Raw genomic sequence first — 24,047 nt, 5'->3', positions numbered from 1 at the left:
GTAGCAGTCCAGGAATCCCCCCGGAGAAGGGAGACCAGTGAGCAGAGAGAGGCTGAGCGCCCGAGGTCTGGTCTGACGGGGAGACGCTGGGCGGGAGACCCGTGGGAGGCGGAGGCTTCAGCTTGGGACTCCCCTGCAGGGAACGGGACACAGCCGTGATCTGCCTCTCTGTCTCCCCTGCAGGTGGACGGAGGAGCTCGGCGGGGAAGGAAGGAAGGAAGGAAGCGCCGCCTGATTGCAGGGGATCCCTGTGCGGCTTCCCCGGGAGACGGCGTGGAAAAGCAGGGAGGCTCCGGGGCTGCAGGAGGGATGAGCCCACGGGGACCCCGGGAAAGGCGGCTGCCTGGAGGGCGATGCGGGGACCAGGAAACGGGCGGAGACTCTGAGACGGTCCTGGAGGGCGGAGGGTCCTTCGGAAGACCCCGGAATCCCCAAAGGATCCTGGAGGGAGGAAGGGAATATCAGTGCCCGGAATGTGAAAAGTCCTTCAAGAGAAATGGAAATCTTAAAAGACACCAAAGGATCCACACAGGAGAAAAACCTCATGAATGCCTGGAATGTGGAAAGAGCTTCACTTCTAGCAGTGACCTTTATAAACATCAAAGGATCCACTGGGGAGAGAAAGGGAAGAAATGCCTGGAAGGCAGAGAGTCCTTTGCAAGACCCAGGGATCCCCAAAGGATCCAGCAGGGAGGAAAGAAATTTCAATGCCTCAAATGTGGAAAGAGCTTCAAAAGAAATAATGTTTTGAAAATGCATCTGAGTATCCACTCAGGAGAGAAACCCTATAAATGCTTGGAGTGTGAAAAGAGCTTCAGTCACAGGAACAACCTTTATAGACATCAAAGGATCCATACAGGACAAAAACCTCATAAATGCTTGGAGTGTGGAAAGAGCTTCAGTCACAGGAACAATCTTTATAGACATGAAAGGATCCACACAGGAGATAAACCTCACACATGCTTGGAGTGTGGAAAGAGCTTCAGTCAGAGGGGCACCCTTTATAGACATCAAAGGATCCACACAGGAGAAAAACCTCATAAATGCTTGGAGTGTGGAAAGAGTTTCAATCAGAGGAGCAGCCTTTATAGACATCAAAGGATCCACACAGGAGAAAAACCTCATAAATGCTTTGAGTGTGGAAAGAGCTTCAGTCGTAGGAGCAGCCTTTATACACATCAAAGGAGCCACACAGGAGAGAAACCTGATAAATGCCTGGAGTGTGGAAAGAGCTTCAGTCAGAGGAGCAACCTTTATACACATCAAAAGATCCACACTGGAGAAAAACCTCATAAATGCCTGGAGTGTGGAAAGAGCTTCAGTTGGAGAAGCAGCCTTTATACACACCAAAGGATCCACACAGGAGAAAAACCTCATAAATGCCTGAAATGTGGAAAGAACTTCACTTCTAGCAGCGACCTTTATAAACATCAAAGGATCCATTGGGGAGAAAAACCTCACAAATGCCTGGAGTGTGGAAAGAGATTCCGTCAAAAGGCACATCTTTATAGACATCAAAGGATCCACACAGGAGAAAAATCTCATAAATGCCTGGAGTGTGGAAAGAGCTTCAGTGAGAGGAGCCACCTTTATAGACATCAAAGGATCCACTGGAGAGAGAAACCAAATATATGCGTGGAGGACGGAGTATTCTTGGGAAGACCCTGGATTTCCCAAAAGGATTCAGGAGGGAGAAGAGAAATATCAGTGCCCGGAATGTGAAAAATCCTTCAAAACTAATGGACATCTTCAAAGGCATCTAACAATCCACACAGGAGAAAAACCTCACAAATGTCTGGAGTGTGGAAAGGGATTCCGTGAAAGGGGACATCTTTATAGACATCAAAGGATCCACTGGAGAGAGAAACCGAATATATGCGTGGAGGACGGAGTATTCTTGGGAAGACCCTGGATTTCCCAAAAGGATCCAGGCGGGAGAAGAGAAATATCAGTGCCCGGAATGTGAAAAATCTCTCAAAACTAATGGACATCTTCAAAGGCATCTAACAATCCACACAGGAGAAAAACCTCACAAATGCCTGGAGTGTGGAAAGAGCTTCGGTCAGAGGATCCACGTTTATACACATCTAAGGATCCATTGGGGAGAAAAAACGCATAAACGTGTGGAGTGGGGAAAGAGCTTCAGTCAAAGTGGAAGTCTAGATATCCATCAAAGAATCCACACAGGAGAAAAATCCTACAAATGTCTCGAGTGTGAAAAGAGCTTCACTAGTACTTCACACCTCTGTCAACATCAAAGAATCCACACAGGAGAAAAACCACATAAATGCCTAGAGGGTGGAATGAGCTATACTGAGCATAGAAAGCTCCATCAACACCAAAGAATTCATGTGGGAGAAAAATGATAAACATACCTGAGTGTGAGAAGATCTTCAGTCACAGTGTATATTTAAGGCATTGAATTCAATCGCATATTCAATTTGGCCAAGTGTGAATAGACAGGCTAGGAATTTCTCTCGAGTGCACAAGCTCTCAGTGTACCTACAAAGCAACAGAATAAGGATATTCATGATAATAATTGTAATAATTCCAATTGGGGGGTGGGTGAGTAAAGAAGATATTAAGCGTAATTAATAACTGCCAAATAAGGGACTTTCCCAGGCTGAATAATAAAGGACTTTTTCAATTGTATATGTTGTTTCAACCTCCTGAAATTGTACTTTTTCAGAACAGACTTAGGTTGACTCATGATGCCGTTTCCTATGTGAATGTTCTTTTAATGCAATGCTCATTTCAGTTGTTACGCTTAATACTATGGGATGTTACTGTCCATGTCTTTGATGTAAATGCAACATAGCAGGATGATTTCTTCCATGCAATCAACTCTCTTTTTCTACTTTTTCTATTGTATGGAGTATAAAATGAAACCCAGTTTTGTGTCCTGAATTCCCTCTTTTCATTGATGGAAATCTCTTTGCTACAATCCTCTAATAAATTGCCTTTAAATAATCATCCCACTCAGATCCCAATTGAAGCAAGTGTGCCCTTGTTGAATCTAAGGCTAATTTGGCCTTTATTGTTGTGGGTGTGAAAGAGCTTCTCCCTGTCATTGTTTGATAAAATCTATGTTAGTTTTACAAATATCGGTAGAGACTCTCCCTAGATACCTGAAACTCCTGTCAGTTGGATTCCTCTTCCAGCAGAAACTGCTACGAGGGACTCTCTAAGGCCAACAAACCTTTGTCAGATACCAGCCATATCCTCAAAGGGACTCCACCCTTTTAGCCTTAAACCCCTGGCTTTTCCCCAGGCGCTGGGAGATCAGACAATGAGAAGTTGGCATGGATTGATGCCAGTCTTTTGTTTCTTGGTTTTTATTTTCAATGTTTTATGTTTTTGTGTTGTATAGTTTTAAAAACTGCTTTTTGTGAGCTGCACAGAGCTGACTGAAAGATGGGCAGTTATAAGAATGTTTTAAATGAATAAGACTCATTAGGGACCTCTTTAATCTCCCATTAGGTGCAGAGACTAGGTGTTTCCCAGTTGTCAGGACTGTGAAAGCATTTCTGTGCTTCTTCATCAGCTAAAGATTCATCTAGTTCACTGATGTCAGACTCGATTTCATTCAGGACCGCATCATGGTTGGGTTTGACCTGTGTGTGTGTGTGTTTTCAGGGTAGTGTGGCCATCTCATGATCACTTCTGTTGGGGGAACCTAGGGTGGATAAGTGACCAAGGCAGGACTTCCCTCAGACCCTCCCTCTCTTATTATAATCTTCCTCCCTCCCTTCTTTTTCCTTCCCTCTTCATTCTTCCTCCTTCCCCTTTCCTTATTTTTCCTTCCTTGCTCTCTTTTCCTCTTCTTTCCCTTTCATGTCCCTTCTTGCATGCTCAAATGCAAAAGGGGGAACATTTCTTTTGTTTTTATTTTTTTTTGCTTACGCACTGCAAGTGAAAATGGAGCTGTGGGGGGCACATTTTTCCTGGCAGAGGACTGCAGGAGGCTGTCACCGCTGAAAAAGGGGCCCAGTAGGACTGCACACATCCCTGCACACAGTGGGCCATTCCTTTGTTGTTTCCAGGACACCCCCTTGGGCAATATACAAGCACCCTTGAGTTTGATACCCCTGATCTAGTTCCTCTGACTGGGTAGTCTGGAGTATATACCTATGGCAATCTCATTCAGTTTTCCTTTCATATTAACCCAAGTGAATTCAAGGTGGTTTTCTTTTCTTTTGCATTTCTACCAAGGTTTAATGCAACTCCTCCTCCTCTTTTATTAGGCCTGTTTTGAACATTTTAAATCCTCCTGGTTTCTTCCCACCGTATTTCAGTAACTGCACCAATGTCATCTTTGCTCTCATGTATTAAGACTGTTCACTTATTCTTCATACTTTGGGTGTTAATGTGTAACAAGATGTCCTTTTTTAAAATTTTCTTCCTCCGTCTGCATTAGTCCCGGAGGGTTGAGAAAATAATTTCCACAGAACTTTGCTCACAAAAAGTTTATTCAACAATTTTTATTTTTTCTCTCTACTCCGAGATCTCTGTCCTTCTGAATTAATTTGGCAGCTCTTCGACTTTTGAGGGGGAAAGGAATTAAAACTTTTTTGCTTCCTTCCCCCACCTGCCCTTTCAACAAATCACGAGAGACACATACTTAAAAAAAAATAAGTTAGCGATACATTCAAGTATACCGGCCAAGATGATCACTGCAACAGCTTTTGTTTTCTTCTGGTCTGCCGCAGCCTGGAGAAAGGGATGGGCCTGGCCTTCTCCACCAGCTGACCTTCTCTCTGCAGCTGAGAAGTGGGACTTTGGCCTCCCGGCACGGAGACCCTTAACTGTGGCAAGGAGCAAAGGGTGGGGCTGTTTGCCCCAGCAGCCCCCATGCCTCCTCACTGCCCATGTACTGAGGAGAAAGTCTTTCTGGATGTGGCTGGAAGTGTTAAACTATAAAAATCATCACAATCGTTGCAATCATATCGATATACATATAGTAGATAATAACAATCATTATGGTAAAAAGTAATATCTTCCATATTGATATCAAGTGGATAACCAACAAAGTATTTACTAATCCACTTTAAATCTTTCTCATGTAATCCACATTTTCTCATATTTCCAACCATCTAACCTCTGTTTTTGTGGACTAACCATTTGTAAAATAACTCCCATGTTGTCTTTTTTTCATTTTTAACCTTAACCTATCCATTTCTGCACATTCCAATATTTTTAAAATTATATTCTCATCTCTGGAGGTTTCTTCATTTTTCCAATATTCTGCGTATACAATCCTATCTGCTATTACAATATGTAGAATTACACATATATTGCCTTTATTGTAATTTCCTAGTAGCGTGCCCAACAAGAATATCTCTGGTTTTAGGTCTGTGTGTTGTGTTATCAGTTTCCAGCCATATATGGGTTTTATTCCAAAACTTCTTTCCTTTTGGACATGCCCGCCACATATGATAATACGAAGTGGGTATAATTTAATACTTAATATTTATATATCCTTTTAATTTGAAACAAGTGGCTGTTCAGTCTATTGTAAAAAACATCTAGGGAGGAAGCACCCACAAGTGTGTCATCCTGTTGCTTCACATTTTAGGGCTTCATCATGAAATGATATATTAGCTTTTACCATGGCAGTCTGCACCTGTTTTTTACCCTGCAAGTTAAACGAAGTGTGTCATCCTTTAGCTTCACATTTTAGGCTTCATCCTGAATTTGACATGACATATTAGCTTTCTTAACATGGGAATCTGCGCCTCTTTTTTAAGTTTTAAGATTGTGTGTTTTCCCCTTCCTGACCAAGGCTCTTTATTTTAATATGTGAGAAGTTGCTTTTTCAGCCACTACACCACAGAGTATTCTGAGTGTCTGAATACACCTGCAACTTTCAAGAAAGGCACAAACCCAGCTGGGAAAGACTAAGAAATAAATTTGTCACGTGTTAACTTTTATCTGGAATCAATCTTTTCTGCTGTTCAAGCTTCACAAGCAATCAGTGCACTTAATTGTTTGTTTTCAATTTTTATTAGTTTATCATAGCATAAAATACAAAACAAAGAAAAATACAAGTTTAGGGTAAAATAGTGGAGGAAGAGAGAGTCCGGTAGAGGGGAAAGCATTAATTTCCTTGACTCTTTTAATGCAGTAGAATAAATAACATTCAACTTTTTATTTTTATATAACACATAGTTTCTGTAGCATCAAATCAAATTGACAAAACCCAAAATCAAAGTTTTTTTCCCACCTTAAGCACAAAGTCCAAAAGTGGTTTCCAAGTAGAAACAAAATTATGTCCTTAAATCAGTCCGTTTAGCTACTTCTGCTAACTCCATCAACTTTTGCAGCCATTATTGTCCATTGAGTGAATGACAGTTTGTTCATTTGCTTATTGATTTGTCACTTGGAATGAATATTATATTTCTTTACCCTGTGAAAAAAACATGACCCTTAATCAATCATTTTTGCTTTGCTTGAATGACTTGGTGATTTGCATTTGTATGTTCAGGTGAGCAAAGAAGCCTCTTTAGAAAGGTGAAAGTCTCCCAAAGGGGAGGAAATTCATTTCTTTTCAGCTCCACACCAAACTGGAAATGCCAGTAGAATAAACAACACTTCAAATATTTACTTTTATATAATACATAGCTTCATTGACGAAACCCAAAATCAAAGTTTTTTTCCCCACCTTAAGCCCAAAGTCCAAAAGTGGTTTCCAAGTAGAAACAAAATTATGTCCTTAAATCAGTCCGTTTAGCCGCCTCTGCTAACTCCATCAACTTTTGCAGCCATTATGGCCAGTTCCAAAGCAAACTGGGAGCGCCTGAGGGGGGAGAAAGTGTGGGGAGCTTGGTGGGGGAGGTGGGGCAGAGAAAGGGCAGGACAAACGACCCCCATTCCCCCCTCCCCTCTTTAGGCGCTTTGTGTGTGGGGGGGGGCAATCACGTCCCCTATTTAAGTCTCCCTTCTGCACAATCCTGCGAGGGGAGAAGGAAAAGGGGCCGGGGGGGGGCAACAAAAGAAGGGCAGAGGGTGGGGGGCAGAGCAGGGGAAGGGGTGGGTGGACAGAGAAAAGGGGGATCAGATGACCCGCCATTCCCCCCCTCCCCTCCTTAGACACTTTGGGGGCGGGATCAGAACAGGCTGTCGGAGAAGCCCCGCCTCGAACACGGACCAGCATGGGGCGGAAAGGCCGCCCTGGAAGAGCTGCGGAGGGGGGATGGGGGGATGGGAAGAGCCAGCAGCGCAGGCGCGGAACCAAAGCGGGGGGGGGGAGCGGCGGAGGGGGGTTTGAGTCCAGGCGACGAAGGGACCACTCCAGTAAAGAACGAGGGGCGGAGTCACGAAGCGGGCACCGCCAATGGGATGGCGTAGAAGGCGCCGCATGCAAATTCGCTCCCGCCCTGAAGAGAAAGCTTTCTTCGCAATAGGAGAATCGTACTGGAGCGACAGGGGAGGAGAGGAAGAGGCCCCGCCCACAGGGACGCAATCAGAGGAGCGACGGAAGAAGGTCTGGGGTTAGGCGACCCTGCGGGTAAGGGGGCGCAGCCGTGACCCACCGCTTTCTCTCCGCTGCAGGAGGACGGAGGAGCCCGGCGGGGGAAGGAAGGAAGCGCCGCCCAGGAGTTGGAGGAGAGCGGGCTCCGGGGAACAGCCCTGCCCGGTCCCGACGCAGTTTCCCCGGGAGGCGGCGGGGAAAGGCCTAGAGGCTCCGGGGCTGCAGGAAGGATGAGCCCAGTCGGAGCCCTGGAAAGATGTTTTAGATTTCATTGTGTTGTATAGTTTTTAAAACTGCTTTTTGGGAGCTGCACAGAGTTGACGGAAAGAACGTTTTAGATGAATGAAATAAAACTCGTTAAGGGCCTGTTTGATCTCCCACTGGGTGCAGAGAGTAGGGACTCCGCCGTTGGCTGGATAGTGAAAGTCCCCCATTACTGTGCTTTCTATTCATCAGCCAAAACGGCGCCTACCTTCCTTCAACCAGACAGAGGGCGCCTGCACAAATCCCTACTCCTGTGTGGAGGTGAGGCAAGGAGCCCCCTTTGATCTTTGGGGTCCTGTCTCTTCCCCTGCATTCAGGAGGTTGAGGGCAGAAAATACAGCTTCATGCTACATAACTAAGCTTCATTTCATGCTGAATAAACTAAATTATTAATGCATCTTAAATAGAAAATTATCTTTAGATAGATTTTTATCCTAAACCCATTTTATTAAAATAAATTTGATAAAAATGAAAAAAAGTTCGATTTAAATAGAAAAATATTTTCTTTTTTAAAAAAAATCTATTTTTTAATTTTTCAATTTTATTAACAAACATGTAAAATACACACACACAAAACTTAGACGTACAACACATTTCCACAATGCAATTCAAACAGGAGCTTCCTGTTCCTTCTAGTAGCAATTATCAATTGATCAATCTATTTTTATTCAACCTGATTTCTTTCACACAAACAACTCTTGTTTTATACTTTTTCTCCTGTATGGAGTATAAAATGAAAGCTGCTTCTGTGCCCTGAATTCCCTCTTTTCGTTGAGAGAAATAGCTTTGCTGCAATACCCTAATAAATACCCTTTAAATGGTCATCCCACTCAGTGCCTAATTGGAGCAAGTGTGCCGTGGCTGAATCTAGGGCTAATTTGACTGCAAGCAAAATTAATCTAAGACCAGCCAAGCTGAGCAGGCCATGCAGATATAGTTATTACTTTATAAATATTTAATTATTGTTTACCTCAAGGTGAATGATTCATTTTAGACTTTGAAGTTTATGCTTTTTGATTGACCAAACCCTAATGGACTGATCTCAATGAAGGTTTGATAAGATAATCATTATTGTTACTTTTTCCTATGAACAAACTGGTACCCATTAAAAAAAGGAAATTCTGATGCCTGCTCTCAAAAGATATATATATATTCGTATCCATACATATGCTATACAAAACACACACACAATCACAGCCCATTTAGAATATATAATGGAAAAAAGAGTCTTGCGGGTTCAGAAGGTTGATTCTTCTTCATATGGAAGAAAAGTGACTGAATCTGATGTGCTGCTTCGGATACCGCAGAGTCTCTTCTCTTCCCAGGAGGTAACACAGCGTTTGTGGAGAGGATGCCTCGTGTCCCAGACAATCCTGCCGAACCTGCTGAGGCATCGTTTCTAGCTGATTAGGAACCAGTTCGATTATTTCTGGATCTGAAAGTTCTTCAGTGGGATGAGACCTTTTATTTTGAATTTGAGAATTCCCATATTTATATCTTCTGAGTTTGCAACCTTTTATATGAAGTCAGGGTAAAATAAAAACACTGCCGTTTTCTTGCTTAGTACTACTTGTAAAGATCTAGTACTACCTGTACAGCTTGGGGGCACTATAACCAACCTTCACAAACAATAACCGCAAAATACATCCCAGAGACAATAAGCAGGACTGAGTCATCCAGCCCCTCCCTCCCTCTAGCAGCCTTACCAGCCCCTCCCTCCCCGATCCACCTTCTCTTCCTAGGAGGTAACACAGCGCTTGTGGAGAGGATGCCTCGTGTCCCACACAATCCTACAAAACCTGGTCAGGCATCGTTTCTAGCTGATTAGAAAACAGTTGAATATTTCTGGGACGGAAAATTCTTCAGTGTGATGAGACATTTACTTGGCATTTTTGAAAAGTTTTATTTTTCCATAACCTCTCAAATTGGCTACAAATAGAGGGAAGATTTTCCAGAGCCCTTCTGAAGACTGACTAACCTCTTGGATGGCATCTTCACTCAGGCAGTTTAGCCTGCATGGATGAGGTCGTAAAGCCATCAGAATTCCCATGGAGATGACAGGTGTCCTATCAAACCTCACTTTCTCCATCTTTTCTACATACACCAATGCCAGGCAAAGGTCTTTAGGAGGCAAGCAGAGAAATGACTCAAACTGCACATTACTCAAAAATAAACCCAATTGTTGGATGTAGACTGCCTCTGTCAAGGGAAGCTCTACGCATTAATGCAGCTCCGGGTCAACTTCCCATCGCACCCTTTGTGTTGCCATGCTGTTTTGTGTTTTGTCCTGAAAGGGTCCCTGGAAGGATTAGAGCATGTACAGAGGGTGCCTAACTTGACCTTTGATTCCCTGCTGAGCTGAGCTCCATTGTAACCTAATGGGCCAACTGAGGAGATAAAGCCTCTGGGCAAATTGCCAAGCTGAAGGAACCTGTGAAATAGAAAATGTGGATTCTGCTTCTTTGCTCTAACTTAAAATGTGTATTCTCAGCAACCTACTGAGAGACGATAATGCCCCTGCCTGCTTTTCTCTCTGCCCGCTGTTAAGGGGGAGACAAAAACGGTGGCCCAGTTTTGCTCTCTAGCTAGAAATAGGAGTTGAGGATCAGTAGCCTCATGTTCAGAGTTTCATTGGATTTAAAAGATTCTGAGCTGCCTTGAAAAACCTTACAGTTCCATCATCCCAGGTGAGCTCCCTCCATTATTTCTGCTTAGGTGCAGACATGACCCTCTTTTATCCAAGTTCCAAATGTTGAGGGATCCAGCAGTTAAAGAGACCCAGAAAGAATCCAACTTGGATCATATCAACATTGCATGATTTCCTTTTCCCAACAATGAGGTATTGATTTTTAAGAGAAAATTCACTATACGGAATCATTAGGAGGAAATCCCTAGGTCCTCTTTAATTAGAGACGGCCTCCTTTTGTGCATGAATTTTGAATTTTTCTATCCAGGAAGAAGAATTTTTCCTGCATCAAATAAAGAGTTTATTTATTTACTTGGATGCTGACTTTATTATTTCTGCAAATGAGGCAGAGAAGAAGATGTGGAAGAAAAGGAAGGAGCCTATTTGTTGCTCAGGGTTGGACTGAGGGGTCTTTGGAGCTCTCTGAGCCCCTCCCCCTTCCAGCCACGGTGACCTCTCCGTCCTCTCTTCTCCCAACAACAACCCTGTGAGGTGGGCTGGACCGAAAGAGGGTCCCTTGCTTTCTCCACCGGTGGCTCCATCACAGGACCCCTCTGGCTCCCCTTTATAGGCAGGTCTCCGCCCTAGAAGAGCTCCTGAGCTTCCCCTCCTCAATAGGGGGGAAAGAGGGGGGAGAAGGACCCCAAAGATCAAAGGGAGCCCTCCGCCCCCACCTGCGCGGGGAACCATAGCAACCATCAACACCGCAGGCGCCACCTGGCTGGTTGAAGGAAGACAGACGCCCATTGGTCGCTGAGGGGAGGGCGGCGATTGGCAGGAGGACTGCTTGGGACCGGTCTCTGCAAAGGAACAGGCGGAACTTCTGGGGAAGAAAGGGCGTGAAGCCTCCACTTCCGGAAGCAAAACGGGCAACTAGGGAGCTTCATGGCGACAGAGGAGCGCAGATGACGCAGGGGATGCTGGGAGTCGCAGTCCGGGAGGGTCTTTTTCGGAAGGGAAAGGGGACGCAGCCGTCACCCGCCTCTTTCTCTCTCTCTCTCCCCCCTCCAGTAATCCGGAGGGGGAAGGAAGGAACAGCCGCCCCAGAGCATAAAGTCCCTTCGCGGCGCCCCTGAGAGACGGCGGGGAAAGGCCGGGAGGCTCCGTGGCTGCAGGAGGGATGAGCGAAGAAGTTTCACAGATGCAAATGACACGATCTGGTAGGAAAAGCGCTTTCTTCCCGACTTCGGCAATCGGACCAAGAGAGCTGCAGGGGGCGGTGTCAGGAGAGGAAGAGGCGGAGCTTGACCAAAACCGGGACGGAGGGCGTTGTGGCCCTCACTTCCGGATACAGAGAAGTGACGGAAAGTATTTTTCTGATTCAGGGGCGCATGCGGCCAGGTGCAGGTAGGGTGCAGGGGACGCTGGGAGTTGCAGCCCAGGAGAAGGGAGACCTGTGAGCAAGGAGAAGCCGGGCGCCCGAGGTCTGGTCTGACGGGGAGACGCTGGGCGGGCGGCCCGTGGGAGGCGGAGGCTTCAGTTTGGGCCTCCCCTGCAGGGAACGGGACACGGCCGTGATCCGCCTCTCTCTCTCTCCCCTGCAGGAGGACGAAGAGGGCGTCCTAGAGGGCGATGCGAGAAGGAGGAAATGGGCGGAGACTCCGAGACAGTCCTGGAGGGCGGAGGGTCCTTCGGAAGACCCCGGAATCCCCAAAGGATCCAGGAGGAAGAAGAGAAATATCTTCAAAGACACCTAAGGGTCCACACCAGAGAGAAACCATTTAAATGCATGGAGTGTGGAAAGCGCTTCAGTCAGAGGGGCAACCTTTATAACCATCAAAGGATCCACACAGGAGAAAAATCTCATAAATGCTTGGAGTGTGGAAAGAGCTTCAGTGAGCGGAGCAGCCTTTATAAACATCAAAGGATCCACACAGGAGAAAAACCTCATATATGCCTGGAGTGTGGAAAGAGCTTCAGTCAGAGGGGCAACCTTTATACACATCAAAGGATCCACTCAGGAGAGAAACCTCATAAATGCCTGGAGTGTGGAAAGAGCTTCAGTGAGCAGAGCAGCCTTTATAAACACCAAAGGATCCACACAGGAGAGAAACCTCATAAATGCCTGGAGTGTGGAAAGAGCTTCAGTCAGAGGAGCAACCTTTATACGCATCAAAGGAGCCACACAGGAGAGAAACCTCATAAATGCCTGGAGTGTGGAAAGAGCTTCAGTCAGAGGGGTAACCTTTATAAACATCAAAGGAGCCACACAGGAGAAAAACCATATAAATGCCTGGAGTGTGGAAAGAGCTTCAGTGACAGGAGCAACCTTTGTATACATCAAACGATCCACACAGGAGAAAAACCTCATAAATGCCTGGACTGTGGAAAGAGCTTCAGTCAGAAGGGCAACCTTTATACGCATCAAAGGAGCCACACAGGAGAGAAACCTCATAAATGCCTGGAGTGTGGAAAGAGCTTCAGAGACAGGAGCAACCTTTGTATACATCAGTTGATCCACACAGGAGAGAAACCTCATAAATGCCTGGAGTGTGGAAAGAGCTTCAGTGACAGAAGCAACCTTTATAAACATCAAAGGATCCACACAGGAGAAAAACCTCATAAATGCCTGGAGTGTGGAAAGAGGTTCAGTCAGAGGAGCACCCTTTATACACACCAAAGGATCCACATTGGAGAAAAACCTCATAAATGCCTGGAGTGTAGAAAAAGCTTCAGTCGGAGGAGGAGCCTTTATAAACATCAAAGGATCCACACAGGAGAAAAACCTCATAAATGCCTGGAGTGTGGAAAGAGCTTCAGGTGGAGGAGCTACCTTTATACACATCAAAGGATCCACACAGGAGAAAAACCTCATAAATGCCTGGAATGTGGAAAGTGCTTCAGTCAGAGGAGCAACCTTTATACACATCAAAGGATCCACACTGGAGAAAAATCTCATAAATGCCTCGAATGTGGAAAGAGCTTCACTTCTAGCAGCGACCTTTATAAACATGAAAGGATCCATTTGGGAGAAAAAACACATAAATGCCTGGAATGTGGAAAGAGGTTCAGTTGGAGGAGCAGCCTTTATAAACATCAAAGGATCCACACAGGAGAAAAACCTCATAAATGCCTGGAGTGTGGAAAGAGCTTCAGTGAGAGGAGCAACCTTTATAGACATCAAAGGATCCACACAGGAGAAAAATCTCATAAATGCCTGGAGTGTGGAAAGAGCTTCAGTGAGAGGAGCCACCTTTATAGACATCAAAGGATCCACTGGAGAGAGAAACAGAATATATGCCTGGAGGACGGAGGGTCCTTGGGAAGACCCTGGATTTCCCAGAAGAATCCAGGAGTGAGAAGAGAAATATCAGTGCCTGGAATGTGAAAAATCTTACAAAACTAATGGACATCTTCAAAGGGATCTAACAAACCACACAGGAGAAAAACCTCACAAATGCCTGGAGTGTGGAAAGAGCTTCAGCCAAAGGGGCAACCTTTATATACATCAAAGAATCCACACAGGAGAAAAACCTCATAAATGCATGGAGTGTGAAAAGAGCTTCAGTCAGAGGAGCCACCTTTATAACCATCAAAGGATCCACACAGGAGAGAAACCTCATAAATGCCTGGAGTGTGGAAAGAGCTTCAGTTGGTGGAGCAGCTTTTATACACATCAAAGGATCCACGCAGGAGAAAAACCTCATAAATTTCATTCATTTCATTTCATTTTATTGATTTTGTTAACCGCTCCCTCTCTCCAAGTGGACTCGGGGCGGTGTACAGACAGAATAAAATACATTATATACAACAATTACAAAACCCCATAAAAACAAATTAAACACAAGTCTGTACAATGGTGCAAAAATTAATCAGTGATTAAAACCAAATTAAAATACCCCAAAATTTAAAATAACCGGCCAGGAGAGTCGAGGGATTAGATCATAATTGGGATTGGGCCAGGCCAGCTAATTGGAACAGGTGGGTCTTGAGTTTCTTACGGAAGGAGCGGAGACCAGTAATGGTTCTAATGTCAGGGGGGAGGTCGTTCCAGAGGGTCGGGCCCGTCACAGAGAAGGCCCTACTCCTGGGCGCCTCCTGCCGGCATTGCTTGGCGGACGGCACCCGGAGGAGTTCCTCTCTGTGAGAGCGAATTGGTCGCAGGGATGTATGGGGTAGGATGCGATCCCGCTAATAACTAGGTCCTGAGCCATGGAGCGCTTTAAAGGTGAGAATCAACACCTTGAAACGCACCCGAAAAGCCACAGGTAGCCAGTGCAGCTCGCGCAGGAGAGGTGTTACATGGGAGTACCTACTACTCCCCATAATTGCCCGCGCGGCCGCATTCTGGACCAGCTGCAGCCTTCAGGTTCATCTCAAGGGGAGCCCCATGTAGAGAGCATTGCAGTAATCCAGACGGGACGTCAGAAGGGCATGAGTGACTGTGGGAAGGGCTTCCCGGTCCAGTAGGGGGCGCAATTGGCGCACCAGGCGAACCTGGTGGAACGCCCCGCTAGCCACGGCCGTCACGTGGTCGTCCAGCGACAGCTGCGCGTCTAGGTGGACGCCCAAATTGCGCGCCCGGTCCACGGGGGGGAGTTGCTCACCCCCAATGGCCAGAGATGGAACCCACTGGCTGAACCGGGGCGCCGGTAACCACAGCCACTCCGTCTTGGAAGGGTTGAGCTTGAGTCTGTTGTCGCCCATCCAGACCCGTACGGCCTCCAGGAACCGGGACATCACCTCGACAGCTTCGTTGGGGTGGTTTGGGGTGGAGATGTATAACTGAGTATCATCGGCATACAGATGATACTCAACCCCGAAACCTCGAATGATCTCACCCAGCGGCTTCATGTATGTGTTGAACAGGAGAGGTGAGAGGACCGAGACCTGTGGCACCCCAAAGTGAGTGGCCTCAGGGTCGACCTCTGCTCCCCTGCCAACACACATTGCGTCCGTCCGGAGAGATAGGAGGTGAACCACCGCAGCACGGTGCCCCTCACCCCCAATCCCTCCAGCCGGCGCAACAGGATACCATGGTCGATGGTATCGAAAGCCGCTGAGAGATCTAATAGGACTAGGATGGAGGAACAACCCCCATCTTTCGCCCTCCAGAGATCATCCACCAACGCGACCAAAGCTGTCTCCGTGCTGTGACCGGCCCGGAAACCGGTCTGGCGCGGGTCTAGATAGTCAATTTCCTCCAGGTGACGAGGGAACTGTTGCGCCACCACACTCTACAACCTTCGCTAGGAAGGTAAGGTTGGAGACAGGACGATAATTGGCAAGCTCCGATGGGTCCAGGGAAGGCTTCTTAAGTAGGGGCCTCACCACCGCCTCTTTCAAGACAGCTGGCAAGGACCCCTCACTCATTGAAGCGTTCACTAGTCCCAGGAGCCAGCCTCGTGTAACCTCCCAGGCTGCCAGTATAAGCCAGGAGGGACACGGGTCCAGTAAACATGTGGTGGCCCTCAGTCGCCCACGTAACCTGTCCATATCCTCGGCGGCAACAGAGTCAAACTCCTCCCAGAAAGGTCCCTCAAGACTCGCCTCCGACGTCACCCCTGGATTGCTGAGGGAGACCCATTCGCTTCGGATTTAAGCGATGCTATCCTACAGATATTCCCCAAATTCCTCTGCTCTACCCTGTAGAGGGGCTTCCCGCGGCCTCTGCGAAAAGAGGGAGCGGGTCACCCGAAACAGGGCAGCAGGGCGGTTTTCTGCGGACGCAATAAGAGTGGCACAATATTGACGTTTGGCCACCCTTAATGCCACAAGGTAAGTCCGTAAGTAGGCTCTTACCTGTGTTCGGTCAGATTCAGAGCGTGAGGATCTCCATCTGCTCTCTAGGCGTCTCTTGTGGCGCTTCATCACCCTCAGCTCCTCGGTAAACCAAGGCACCAGGGTGGTTCGCTGCCACCGGAGAGGCCGCAAAGGCGCAACCCGGTCCAAGGCCCCGGCCGCCGCACTATCCCATGCGGCCACCAGGTCCTCCATCCGGGAGTGGGTCAGGGCTACAGGTAATGGCCCAAGCTCCATCTGGAACCTATCTGGTTCCATCAGTCGCCTGGGGCGGAACCATCTAGGACCTTCTGGTTCCGCCTCCCCACGATGGGGGGTAGCGCCTGGGAAGTCGAGCCGGAGAAGCGAGTGATCTGACCATGACAGGGGTGTAATAACTAAATTCCCTATTCCCAGATCACTCATCCACTGGCCAGAGACAAAAATAAGGTCCAGCATGTGTCCTCCCTCGTGTGTGGGGCCCTGAATTTGGGTCAGGTCCATGGCTGTCATGGAAGCCATGAACTCCCGAGCCGCCTCGGATGACTCGCCCGTCGACAGCAGGTTGAAATAGCCCATAACTAACAGCTTGGGGGTTTCAACCGCCATCTCTGCGATCATCTCGAGGAGCTCCGGCAGGGCCGCTGATGCATAGCGAGGAGCCAAGTATACAATCAGCAAGCCCAACTGACTCCCTGGGCCCCATCTCACACCAAGAGACTCACACCCGGATATCTGTGGTACAGTGAACTCTCTCGGTTCTAGACTCTCCCGTAAAATTACCGCTACCCCACCACCCCTACCCCGGGCCCGAGGCTGATGGAATGCACGGTATCCTGGTGGGCACATTTCCATGAGTAGTAAGCCCCCCTCGTGGCCCAACCAGGTCTCCGTAATCCCTGCAAGGTCCGGCTCCCCCTCCAAAATCAGATCGTAGATGAGGGGGGCCTTATTGACAACGGACATTGCGTTGCACAGCATCAGCCCCAGGCCCTGGCTCTGTGAGTCCTGGCCACCTAGAATGCGGGGGTTGGTACAGATGACCAGGCGTGTCCAACAGCCACGGTCTCCCAACCGACTACAGAATCTTCATCTGTCCTCGCACCCACCCCTCCCTACGACCGTTGGAATTTTAAAAGGACCCTCTAAAGGAATGTCGTTCTCTTTCCCCTCCCCCATTCCGCTCACTTCCCTCTCGATCCCACCTGTTTGCCTGGCCCTACCCCTATTCCTGGCCTGGTTAACCCCCCCCACCCTAGAACCCCCTAAAAGCGTTAAAAAACATAAAAAACCCCTGAGCCTCCGTTTCCTCCACCTCTCTGGATTAATAAATCCGTCATCAAGGTGGGCCCTCGAAAGGGCGGAGGGCCATGCCTGCAAGAGGGGGGACTCCCGCAGCAGGATCAGGTCTGACCTCAGATACGTGGAAGCCTATAGTCTCCTCCCACAATTAAATAAATGCCTGGAGTGTGGAAACAGCTTCAGCCATAGGGGCACCCTTTATACACATCAAAAGATCCACACAGTAGAGAAACCTCATACATGCCTGGAGTGTGGAAAGAGCTTCAGTCTGAGGAGCAGCCTTTATAGACATCAAAACAGTGGTGGGTTTCTGCCGGATCGCACCGGATCGCACGATCCGGTTGGCCAATGAACCCGGAAGTAAGTTTCCTGCCCCGCCCCTTTCACGGGACGGCGCTTGCCTGCGCTCCACAAGCTCGGGCGCAACCGGAGAAGTTTCTCTTCTCAGAAATGTCTTCAGTGGAGCGGTGGCAGCCTGCGTCCCTTTCAGGAGCTCCACTGAGGAAGCTTCTCCGGTCGCACCCTAGCTGGTTCACGCTGCAGAGACGAAATGCCAGCCTTCGGGTTGCAAACCCCACCTGCCTCCCCTTCGCGCCTCTTGCAGCTGCCATCTGCTCAGGAAAGGCGGGAGGCTTCAGCTGGCCAACTTGTGTAAGACAAGACAGGCAAGCTGGTGGGCGCATGCCCAGGACAACGTAGAAGGTGCAGAATCAGCTCTGTCTGAAGGCAAGAAGGCTCGGAGCTACCACCACCCCTGCTTGGATCCTCTTCTTTAGGGGTCAGCGGAGGATCGGCTGCGACAGCCTTGCAGAGCAGCGCGTGGAGCCCGTCTCCCCGGGGCTTTTCCTTCGGCTGGTAGGAGGAGGAGAGAGACGGACTCCGCGGGCTGCTCTGCAAGGCTGTCGCAGCCGATCCTCTGCTGACCCCTAAAGAAGAAGCAGTGGTGGATCCTCTTCTTTAGGGGTCAGCGGAAGATCGGCTGCGACAGCCTTGCAGAGCAGCCCGCGGAGTCCGTCTCTCTCCTCCTACCAGCCAAAGGAAAAGTCCCGGGGAGACGGGCTCCACGCGCTGCTCTGCAAGGCTGTCGCAGCCGATCTTCCGCTGACCCCTAAAGAAGAGGATCCACCACCGCTTCTTCTTTAGGGGTCAGTGGAGGATCGGCTGCGACAGCCTTGCAGAGCAGCGCGCGGAGTCCGTCTCTCTCCTCCTCCTACCAGCCGAAGGAAAAGCCCCGGGGAGACGGGCTCCACACGCTGCTCTGCCGGGCTGCAGCGCGCGGAGCCCGTCTCCCCGGGGCTTTTCCTTCGGCTGCAGGAGGAGGAGAGAGAAGCCACTTCGGCCACTCTCTTCCAGACGCCCAGCTGGGACCGAAAAGGCGCCCTTTTGACCAAGAAGGGATCAGCTGTGGATGTGGAACTGCGGGGGTCTTTCATGTGCGTAAGCTGAGCAGAAGGAACATCCGTTCCTCAAACTCAGACAGCGCTACTCCCACCTCCCCATTGTCCGAGTTGCAGCAAGTGAAGTGACACGGGCGGCAGGCAAAACGAGGCTTCTTTGCCAGCCTCCCAGCTGGCAAAACAGAAATTTTCGCCAACTGGAAGGTATGTGTGTGTGGGGGGGGGAGAGTGAGAAAGAAAGAGTAAGAGAGAAAGGAAGGAAGGGAGAGAGAGAGAAAGAGAGAGAGAGACAAAGAGAAAGAGAAAGAAAGAAAAAGAAGGAAAGAGAAAGAAAGAACGTTGGAGAGAGACACAAGAAGGATGGAGGGAAGGAAGGGAGGAGGGAGGAAATAAGTGGGGGAGAGAGACGAAAGAAAGAAAGAAAAGAAGGAAGGAAGACAGAGGAAGAGAAAGGAAGGAAAGAAAGAAAGAGGGAAAGAGGCACAAGAAGGAATGAAGAAAGAAAGTAAGTGGGGGAGAGAGACACAAGAAAGAAAGAAGAAGGAAGGAAGAAAGGAAGAGGGAGAGAGAGACACAAGAAAGGAAGGAAGGAAGGAAAGAAAGGAAGGAAAGGAAGGAAGGAAGGAAAGAAAGAGGGAGAGAGAGACCCAAGAAAGAAAGGAAGAAGGAAGGAAGAAAGAAAAAGAAAGAAAGAAAAAGGAAGAGAACTTATGATCACAATTGAGACCAAAATTTTGGTTCCAAAGCAAGAGCATTGTTAATTGAGTTTCACCACATTTACAAGTTGGTCACTCCCACCCGGTCACATGACCGCTAAGCCACGCCCACAAAATAGGCCACACCTACGGAATAGGTTCTAAAAAAATTTGAAACCCACCACTGCATCAAAGGATCCACACAGGACAAAAACCTCATAAATGCCTGGAGTGTGGAAAGAGATTCCGTGAAAGGGCACATCTTTACAGACATCAAAGCATCCACTGGAGAGAGAAACCAAATATATGCCTGGACGACAGAGGGTCCTTGGGATGACCCTGGATTTCTCTAAAGGATCCAGAAGGGAGAAGAGAAATATCACTGCCCGGAATGTGAAAATCTTTCAAAAATAATGGACATCTTCAAAGGCTTCTAACAATCCACACAGGAGAAAAACCTCACAAATGCCTGGAGTGTGGAAAGAACTACACTCTGTTGCCAAAAGTATTCACTCACCTGCCTTTACTCTCATATGAACTTACCATGTGACATCCCATTCCTAATCCATAGGGTTCAATATGACGTTGCTCCACCCTTAGCAGCTATAACAGCTTCAATGCTTCTGGGAAGGTTCTCCACTAGGTTCAGGAGTCTGTTTATGGGAATTTTTGACCATTCTTCCAGAAGCGCATTTGTGAGGTCACACACTGATGTTGGACGCGTTTACGTGGGCTACCACTTTGTGGCTGAATTGCTGTCATTCCCAACCATTTCCATGTTCTTATAATACAGCTGACAGTTGACTGTGGAATATTTAGGAGCGAGGAAATTTCACGATTGGATATGTTGCACAGGTGGCATCCATTCACAGTTCCACGCTGGAATTCACTGAGCTCCTGAAGGCGACCCATTCTTTCACAAATGTTTGTAAAAACAGCCTGCATGCCAAGGTACTTGATTTTATACACCTGTGGCTATGGAAGTGATTGGAACACTTCCTGATTCTGATTATTTGGATGGGTGAGCGAATACTTTTGGTAATATAGTGTATCCTGAGCATAGAAAGCTCCATCGACACAAAGAATTCACGTGGGAGAAAAATGATGAACATGCCTGAGTGTGAGAAGACCTTCAGTCCCAGAGTGTATCGCAGGAATTGAATTGAATTGCCTATTTAATTTGGCCAAGTTTGAAAGAGCACACAAGGAATTCGTCTCGAGTGCACAAGGTCTCAGTGTACCTACAAAGCAACAGAATAAGGATATTCATGATAACTGTAATAATTCCAATTTGCGGGTGGGTGAGTAAAGAAGATATTAAGAAGGGTAAATAATAACTGCCAAATAAGGGACTGTCTCAGGCTGAATAATAAAGGACTTTTTCAATCGTACATGTTGTTTCAACCTCCTGAAATTGTACTTTTTCAGAACAGACTTAGGTTGACTCATGATGCCGTTTGTTTCCCATGTGAATGTTTTTTTAATGTAATGCTCATTTCAGTTGTTATGCATAATATTATGGGATGTTACTGTCCATGTCTTTGATGTAAATGCAACTTAGCAGGATGATTTCTTCCATGCAATCAACTCTCATTTTCTACTTTTTCTACTGTATGGAGTATAAAATGAAACCCAATTTTGTGTCCTGAATAGGGCATTCATTTTCATTGATGGAAATCTCTTTGCTACAATCCTCTAATAAATTGCCTTTAAATAATCATCCCACTCAAATCCTAATTGAAGTAAGTGTTCCGTGGTTGAATCTAAGGCTAATTTGGCCATTATTGTTGGTGTGAAAGAGCTTCTCCCTGTCATTGTTTGATACAATCTATTCCATGTGGGTTTTGCAAATCTCCATACGGTGTAAGACCACCTCCAGATACCTGAAACTCTTTTGTCAGTTGGATTCCCTCAATGGTCCCCTTGTCTTCCAGCAGAAACCCTCTCTAAGGCCAACAAAGGTTTGTGAGATACCAGCCATATTCTCAAAGAGCCTCAATCCTTTTAGCCTTAAACACCTGGCTTTTCTCCAGGCGCTGGGAGATCAGACAATGAGAAGTTGGACTGATTGACACCAATCTTTTAACAAGCCTCATTGCCATGCAGGCGCCCTCTGGCTCATTAGAAGGCATCTTTACTGTGATAACTGACAGTAACTGTCAGTTTAGCCTGCAGGGATGAGATCATAAAGCCACCAGAATTCTGTAAGTGATGACAGGCCTCCCATGGCATCCTACCAAAGGTCACCTGCTCCACCTTTTATACATACACCAATGTCAAGCGAATGTTTTAGGAGGTGAAAAAAACAAAGTTGCCCATTTCTCACAAAATGCAGATTTTTGTATGTAGACTGCCTCTGTCAAGGGAAGCTCCACTATTAATGTAGCTCTGGATGAAGTCTCCATCACGTTCTCTTTCTTTTGCCATGCTCTTTTGTGTTTTGTTCCATCATCCCAGGTGAGCTCCCTCCATGATTTCTGCTTAGGTGAGACACTGTCTCCTGCATCCCAAAGTAATCCGGCAAACCAGGACAGAAAAAAAACCTCTCTTTCTTGAACAACTTCTTCCACAACCAAATACTGCATAGCTTAATGAAGCTGAACCCCCAAGGCACACGACCCTCTTCTGGTCCAATTCCAACCCAGAAAGAAATCAACATGGGTCATATTGAAATGGATTGATTTCCTGTTTCCTTTCCCCCACAATAATGGATTAAAATGAGAGGAAATTCACTAGCAGGAACCATTGGCAGGAGATTCTCCTCCTTAGGTCCTCTTTAAGTGGAGACGGTCTCCTTTTGTGCAAGAATTCCACATTCTTTTATCTAGAAAGAAGAATTTCCCTACATCAAATAGAAGCCGTTGCTATTTAAAAACACACTTGAGTACATATGGAGAGTTTATTTATTTCTTTGGATTCTGCCTCTTTTATTTCTGCAAATGAGACAGTGAAGATGTGGAAGAAAAGGAAGGAGACTATTAGGAGCTCAGGGTTGGACTGAGGGGTCTTTGGAGCACTCTGAGCCCCTCCCCCTTCCAGCCACGGGGACCCCTCCCTCCTCTCTTCCCCCAACAACAACCCTGTGAGGTGGGCTGGACCGAAAGAGCGGCTGCCCCACACTTGAACTCAGGCTCTCTTCCTTCTCCCCCCATTCCTCCATCAGTGGACCCCTCTGGCTCCCATTTATAGGCGGCTATAAGGCCTCCGCCCCAGAAGAGCCCCTGAGCTCCCCCCCCGCCTCAATAGGGGGGGAAAGAGGGGAAGAAGTACTCCAAAGATCAAAGGGAGCCCTCGCCCCCCCCGGGAACCATAGCAACCATCTAAACTACGTAGGCGCAATTTGGCTGGTTGAAGGAAGTCGGACTCCGATTGGTCGCTTTGGGGAGGGCGGCGATTGGCAGGAGGACTCCTTGGGGCGGTCCCTCCAAAGGAAAAGGCGGAACTTTTGGAGTAAAAGGGCATGAAGCCTCCACTTCCGGAATAGAACGGGCAAATAGGGAACTGCCTGAATCGACGGCTGAGGAGCCCGGATGATGCAAGTCTGGCGCAGTTGATGCTGGGAGTCGTAGTCCGGGAGGGTCTTTTTCGGGTCCGCTTCGTGCGGAGGGTTCGGCCTGGGCCTCCCCTGCAGGGAAGGGGACGCAGCCGTGACCCGCCTCTCTCTCTCTCCTGAAGGAGGAAGGGGGAGCCCAGCGGGGGAAGGAAGGAAGCGCCGGCGAGAGGAGGAAGAGGAGAGCGGACCCCGCGAAGCAGCCCTGCCCGGTCCCACCGCGGCTTCCTGGCCAAGTGTAGGTTTTGTTTGCCTAAAGTCACTTGCATCAACTCTATTATAGGCCTAGGCACAGGAAGGAAGGAAGGAAGGGAAGGGAAGGGAAGGGAAGGAGGGAGGGAGGGAAGGAAGGAGGAAAGGAAGGAAGGGAAGGAAGGAAGGGAGGGAGGAAGGAAAGGAAGGGAGGGAAGGAAGGAAGGAAAAGAAGGGAGGGAGGAAGGAAGGAAAGAATGGAAAGGAAGAAAGTGCCACGTGGGAGGAGGAGGAGAAGGAGGAGAGCGGGCAGCCCGGGAGATGTCAGGGAAAGGCCGTGAGGCTCTGGGGCTGGAGGAGGGTTGAGCCCAGGGGGACCCCAGGAAAGGGCGATGCGGGGAGGAGGAAACGGGCTGAGACCCCAGGACGGTCCTGGAGGGCGGAGGGTCCTTTGGAAGACCCTGGAATCCCCAAAGGATCCACTCAGGAGAAAAGGAATATCAATGCGGGGAATGTGAAAAATCCTTCAAAAGAAATTGCCACCTTCAAAGGCATCTCGGGATCCACACAGGACAGAAACCATTGAAATGCCTGGAGTGTGGAAAGAGCTTCACTGAGGCTTCAGGCCTCCATCATCATCCCAAAATCCATACTGGAGAGAAGCCCTATAAATGCCCCGAATGTGGCAACAGCTTCAGTACGAGAAGAGACCTGCAGAGACATGAAAGGATTCACACAGGACAAAAACCACATAAAAACCACATTTTCC

The 24,047-nt window shown here is 47.9% G+C and overlaps 2 protein-coding genes across 3 annotated transcripts in view; both read left to right on the top strand.

Moving 5' to 3' along the window:
• The window catches only part of LOC309399623 (uncharacterized protein), a 200,301-nt gene that overhangs the window by 20,331 nt on the left and 155,923 nt on the right, over window positions 1-24,047 (top strand). The window lies entirely within an intron of this gene.
• LOC309399613 (uncharacterized protein) overlaps window positions 1-24,047 on the top strand; it is a 48,085-nt gene that overhangs the window by 16,900 nt on the left and 7,138 nt on the right. Inside the window, exon 1 of one of the 2 annotated variants that reach the window (XM_081967607.1) lies at window positions 23,120-23,324. The exons of the other annotated variant lie outside the window; for it this stretch is intronic. The gene's annotated coding sequence lies outside the window, so the exon portion shown is untranslated. Of the gene's footprint in view, window positions 1-23,119; window positions 23,325-24,047 lie in introns of those variants that run through there. 2 annotated transcript variants of the gene reach the window in all.

This window comes from Natrix helvetica, assembly GCF_964273705.1.
Source record: "Natrix helvetica genome assembly, chromosome: 15".
Classification (NCBI taxonomy): Eukaryota; Metazoa; Chordata; class Lepidosauria; order Squamata; family Natricidae; genus Natrix; species Natrix helvetica.
Note: the sequence above shows the minus strand (reverse complement) of the source record. Positions and strands in the feature narration are given on the sequence as shown.